Source organism: Suricata suricatta, chromosome 7, assembly GCF_006229205.1.
Source record: "Suricata suricatta isolate VVHF042 chromosome 7, meerkat_22Aug2017_6uvM2_HiC, whole genome shotgun sequence".
NCBI lineage: Eukaryota > Metazoa > Chordata > Mammalia > Carnivora > Herpestidae > Suricata > Suricata suricatta.
The window spans coordinates 79,847,834-79,854,197 of record NC_043706.1 but is presented as its reverse complement, the minus strand read 5'-3'; the positions used below and the strand labels follow the sequence as shown (position 1 = coordinate 79,854,197).

The 6,364-nt window shown below is 37.5% G+C and overlaps 1 pseudogene; it reads right to left on the bottom strand.

Moving 5' to 3' along the window:
- Positions 1-1,259: 1,259 nt before the first annotated feature.
- LOC115296065 lies at positions 1,260-3,108 on the bottom strand (annotated as a pseudogene).
- Positions 3,109-6,364: the final 3,256 nt, after the last annotated feature.

Sequence of the window (6,364 nt, the reverse complement as noted above, 5' to 3'; positions counted from 1 at the left end):
CCTAAAATATGAAGAACTCAATAGGTCATAGAAAAATAGTTATTTTTCTTTTCATTTTAAACTTCTCAGAGTTACTTATTTGGACTGTTTATTCACTGATTCACATAGAGATCTTTTTATTTAAAAAAAAAATTATCTTTAGGAAGACCTGCGTGGCTGAGTCCTTTGGGCTTTCAACACTTGATTTTGGCTCAGGTCATGATCCCAGGGTTGTAGGATTGAGCTTCTGTTGGGCTTCCTGCTGAGTGGGGAGCCTGCTTGGAATTGTCCCCTCTCCCTTGTTCTCATGCTCTCTCTCTCTGTCTAGCAATCAATCAATCAATTTATATTTAAATATATTGAGCTGTCTTTTAGCTCATTTTGTAAAAACATTGAAATGCATTCTCATCAACTCTGGAAGGTGTCTTTTAAAAGTTTGGAAGGGCTACAAAGTATAGAGTGATATTGTAAGACATAAAATTTTTCACTCTTCCATGGAGATTACCAGTACCCATAATTTTGGGTCACAGTGAGTTTTGAATTTTAGTGTTTAACTATTGTTATGATATTTTATTTTATTATTTTATTTTATTTTATTTTTTTAAAACTTGGAAAAATTACTTTATGAAGCCTTAAGAAGCATGGAGTATAATTACATATAGTTCATCATTAGATACAATTTAATAGTCTAATTCCAAAACAGAAGTTGTTAGAGGTGAGGCCATGAAATTTCCTAATACTTGATTTTAATACGTTGCACTAATTTTCTAAAATAACTCAGAGGAACCGATATTTACAGTAGATGGAGTGTTTATGAAAAATCTGGCATCGGGTATATATATATATGTGTGTGTGTGTATATGTATATGTATATATATGTGTGTGTGTATAGGTACACATATATATATGTATATGTATATATATATAACCCAGAATCATATGAACTAAGAGACAAGTCTGGATCTTAACAGCCATACTGGTATGCAAGGTTGAAGACTGGGATTTATAAATGCTTTTAAAAGCATGGGGTTTGGGGGGAAAAAAAGCAGATATCTTGTTTTCAAAACCTGGAGTTTTTCTCAGGACTGAAGTCAAATTATAACTGCCACAGAAAAAGGAAAAAGGGAAGCTTTTCTTGCTTTAATTGTTCATCTGCATCAGAAAGTCCAGTATCCCTGAGATAGGAACCACTGCAATAAGAAGGCAGTGAACAGGTTCTCCCAAAGGAAGACTGTTGCTTCATTATGCCTATTGCCCTGGCCAGCAGATGTAAGCATTGCACTTCCCAAGCTAATGCTTTGCAGCACCAAGACGGTTCAGTAACGGTTCATCATACACCCAGCATTCTCCATCTTCATGAAATAACCTGGTCTCCCATTGAATTTCCTTTCCCTTCCTTTCCCAGGCTTCTGCTCTTTGTCTTTCTTCAAGTCTATGCTTGGCTTCAGTTGCTGCATCGATGTCTCTGATTTTTAAGTTGAAAGTGACATCCTTCCAAAGGCAGCGGGATTCATACTCATTCTGATCTTCTAACTTCCTCACGTTCTTCTTAATTATAGGCAACTTCTTGGTATCTATAAAAACTGCATTTTCCCCTGTTGCATATTTTGCATACATTACACCATTCCATTCCCCTTCAACTGAGCAAAAAGATTTCTTGTCATTTGGAGAAAAAATTTCAGCAGTAATTCTGTGCTTCTTGCCCCCATAGAAAGGTTTAGTATGGAAGACGATATTTGCACTATAGCCAGTTTGGGAACAATTGATACTGCATTCTCCGCCTAGTTCCACCCAGGGCACCGTGAGGATAGACCTTCCATAGCCATTAGGGAATGTGAGGATGTAATGTTCGTCATAATCTAGACACGAGACACAGCCCTGCCCTATGTTGTGCACCCCAATCGACATCCCAAGGAATTTTTATTTGGTCCAGATATGAGCATTGAATTGTATCTTCTTGTTAAAACACTCAGCATAAAAAGCTGAAATGGGTGGATGATGGGAAACCTGCTCAGCCACGAATGTCACACAGTTTTTGGAAACCCAGGGAACTGGTCCTTCTGAAACTAGCTCTGCGTTCTCTTCAGTATCATTTGGTAATGTCCAGTGACATTGAAAAATTTCGCCCAAAATGGGGTTGTATGGCTTTTTGGCAACTGATCCTTTCCTTCCTGCATGAAAGGCTGAGAGGTACCATTTTACAACCTGAACCATTCGATCTCTGGCATCCTTCTGGTCACTAATGCTCACAAACAGGTCCGGATGTGCAAAAAAGTCTGCATACATTTCTAATAGAGATCTTCTTTCAAGAATAAATGTTGGAAGAACTACCTTAGTAAGGTCCATTTCAAGCCTAACCTGTGACAAGAGATGCATGATAACGCTCTTGTGCTCTTCCATGGACCCTGCTTCCCCTTCATCATCTCTATCATCATGCGAATCAAAGAGGTCAGCATCACTTGTTCCATTGGACATGGAAGAATTAAGTGACTCTGTAGTATCGGGGCGCTTGAGACTATTTCCTGAGCTGCTGTGGGTCAAGACTGAGGCAGATGCAGAGGAATCTATTAAGCGCTTTGGGGATGAGCCACTTTGATGAAATTCGTCAGCATCATAGAATTCATCTTCGCTGCTAGAATAAGAGAACTTGGGGACAGTATTTGGAGACAAGTTGACATGGCTTGGAGAAGTCAAACTGCTACTAGGTGGTGAGTGGCCACTGCCTGTACTATTTGGTGTTGGAGTCTGATGATGTCCCAAGGTAACTAATACAGGTCCAACTGGTAGGGAAGATGGACGCTGCTCTGACTTACACAACTGAGCAGGTTCTGGAGGTAAGACAGTCTGAGTAGGCATTGTGTTGATCAGAGGTTCCAAGGGACTAGGTTGATATATTGCATCTACAGGATTAATAGTACTTATAATTCCATCTGCGTGCTTCTCTGCATTACACTGGTCTTTAGCAATCTGCAGCAGCACAATGCAGTGTTTAATTGATTCTACCATGCTATTTGTTGTTTCTTTGAGAGTTTCAATTTTCTTTCTCTGTTCATCATCTTTGCAGTTTTGAAGTTTGTCATCAAAAAGCTTTAATTGTTCTATCAAGATTTGTAGGTAAGCAGGTAAGCATCTGTCTCTGTAAGTTTCTTATCAAAGTCTTGGACACTAGGAACAAATTCTGAATCCAAACCCCCAGAGGGCAGCGGAAAGGAGGCAGGGAGAGAGTGACATTCGCGCCCACGGCCGGGCCCCAACGCAGCCGGGACCCCGGGGACTCAGGGGTGGGGGCCGGCCCCTTTCCCAGACCTTCTGGGTCTACTCACTCCGCTAGTGGCCAGCAAGAAAGCCATTCGCCAAGGCCCCCGCCCTCTGTGCCTCCAGGGGAGGGAGCCAGGGGCCGTTTCCAAACATCCCTTTTCTCTCACCCAGTCCGTATTCCCCACAATGCAGTGAAGTCGGTCCACTCAGGTTCCCTGTTATGATATTTTAAATATCAGCAGGTTTTTTTTTAAAGAAGTGATTTTATTTATTTATTTATTTATTTATTTATTTATTTATTTATTTTGCCTTTTCTTGTGGCTACCCTTCAAATATTACAGCAGGAAAATATCATTAATAAGAAAAATCTTTTTAATTTCAATAAGAAAAAGAAAAGAATAATTTGGGGCGTAAGTGAAACTCAACCTTAAGCATAACGCTTGTTAGAAAGCCAAATGGAGAGAAACGGAGTTTTTTGAAATTGAAATATTGTGATACACAGCTTGAACAGTTTCTGTCCTAATTTGGTTACTCTTTTCTCCCTCCACTACTCTTCCCTTCTACCTCCTTCTCCTCTCTAACCCTTTTTCCCCTCGGGAAAAGTTTATGTAAGATAGAAAATACTAGACCTTACTTGTGGACACGTCTCGTATTGCAGTTTTCTTCGAAGAAAAGCACTGATTCAATCTCCTGGACTATATAGTATTAACATTTACTTTTCAATCACTTTTGGTACATTATATTATTATATTTGTCCAAACTTTTATATTTATTGGCATAACATTTTTATAAGACATTATTCCTTTAATGTCTGTAGCATTTGTAGCTATGTCTCCTCTTTTGTTACTGATATTGCTTACTCTTGCCTTTTTTTCTAACTTAGTTTCCTGAGAGATAGACAATATTCCTTGACGACTTCCAAGAATAAAATCTGTGTCCGTTGATCCTTTCTATAGTATGCATTTTAAAATTTTATATATTTTTGGCTCTTAATATCATTCTCTCCTCATTCTACAGCTCATCCTTGAACAATGTGGGGCTTGGGAGTATCAATGCTCTGTGCAGTTGAAAACTCATGTGTAGTTTTTGACTCTGCAAAAAGTGAGCCCGTAATACCCTTCTGTTGCCTGGAAGCCTTACGGGTAACAGAAACAGTCATTTAACACATTGTTTTGTATGTTCTCTGTCTTATACACTGTGTTTTTATAATAAAGTTAGCTAGAAAAAGGAAAATGTTATTAAGAAAATCATAAGGAATAGAAAATAAAATTTACAGTTTTGTTTTATATTTGTTGAAAAAAAAATGAGTGGGCCCAGCTAGTTCAAACCCATGTTGTTCAAGGGTCAGCTGTAGTCTTTTGGCTTTATTTATTGTTACTATTCTACCTTGGTGAGATGGATTCTTAACTCATTAATTTTCAGGTTTATTCTTCTCTAACATACGTATTTAATTTTTTCCCCAGAAATATAGTCTTAGAAGAATTCACAAAGATGAGATGAAAGTAAATTCTAATTTTTGTTGTAGTTTTTTAACTTTTGATCCATGGATAGTTTTTAAATTAAATTTTAAATTTCCAATCTAGGCAAAATTTTTAGTCATATGATTATTTCTTGCTTTATTGTTTTATAATCAGAGAACATCCATTTTAAGGCTTGAAACTTTATAAAGTTTATTTTATGGTCCACTATAAAATCGATTTTTATAAATAGCCTATGTCTGCTAAAAAAATGTTTTCATATGTGTGTATGCATGCATGTGTGTTTTTGTGTGTTCATATCTTCTATAAACTCATTGACTTTTAAAAAAGTTTTTGTTTTCCTGTACAGTTAACATACAGTGTTACATTAGTTTCAGTTGTAAAATATAGGGATTCAGCACTAACACACCTCACAGGGGTTCATCATAACAAATGCACTCCTTGTTGCCCATCATCTATTTCGCCCATCCATCCCCCACCCCTGTGGTAAGCGTCAGGTTTTCCTGCTATAGTTAAGAGTCTGTCTCTTGGTTTCTTCCCCTGCTCTCTCTTTTTCCCTGTTTGCCCTTTGCTTGTTTGCTCTGTTTCTTAAGTTCCACACATGAGTGAAATTTGGTGATATTTGTCTTTCTCTGACTTATTTTGCTTAGTATTGTGCTCTCTAGTTCTATCCATGTTGTTGCAAATGGCAAGATTTCATTCATTTTTATGGCTGATTAATATTCTATTGTATATGTACACCACCTCTTCTGTATCCATTCATCAACTGATGGACACATGGACTACTTCTCTATATTAGCTATAATAAATAATGCTCCTCTAAAGGTAGGGGTGCACATATCCCTTTAGGTTAGTGTTTTTAATTCTTTGAGTAAACACTCGGTGGTTTGATTGCTGAATGGAAGGGAAGCTCACTGACCTTTCTGTCTGATTTTTCTGTCAATTATTGAGAAGTGTGTTAAAATCTCTCATGCAGGGGCGCCTGGGTGGCTCAGTCGGTTGAGCATCCGGCTTCGGCTCAGGTCAGATCTCACGTTCGTGGGTTTGAGCCCCGCGTCGGGCTCTGTGCTGACCGCTAGCTCAGAGCCTGGAGCCTGCTTCCGGTTCTGTGTCTCCTTCTCTCTCTGCCCCTCCCCCTCTCATGCTCTGTCTCTCTCTGTATCAAAAATAAATAAAACATTAAAAAAAAATCTTTAAAATCTCTCATGAAGATTAAGGTCTACCTCTCTTTGCAAACTTATATATTCTTCCTTTTTTAATTTTTAAGGCTATTTTTTTCAAAATATACAGATGCAAAACTGTTATACTATTTTCCTAAATTAAAAAGTTTATATTGTTACATAGCTCTCTTCTTCCAAAATTTTTGTCTGGTATGAACTGTCTTTTGATTAATATCTGAATGGTACATCAGTGTCTACCATTTTTTGCATTTGAAAATTCAGTATCAATGTAATTCTCATTGCCATTTTTCCTATTTTAGGATTTTTAAAATCCTTGTCTTTTATTTTCTGTGGTTTTATTAAACTATGTTAAAGTTTGGATTTATTTTTATTTAACATACTTGGGAATTTTTGACTTTATCCGTTAAATATTCTCAACTATTTTCTCCTGACATACTTTCCTGCCCCTTCTTTTCTCTGTTCTCTGAA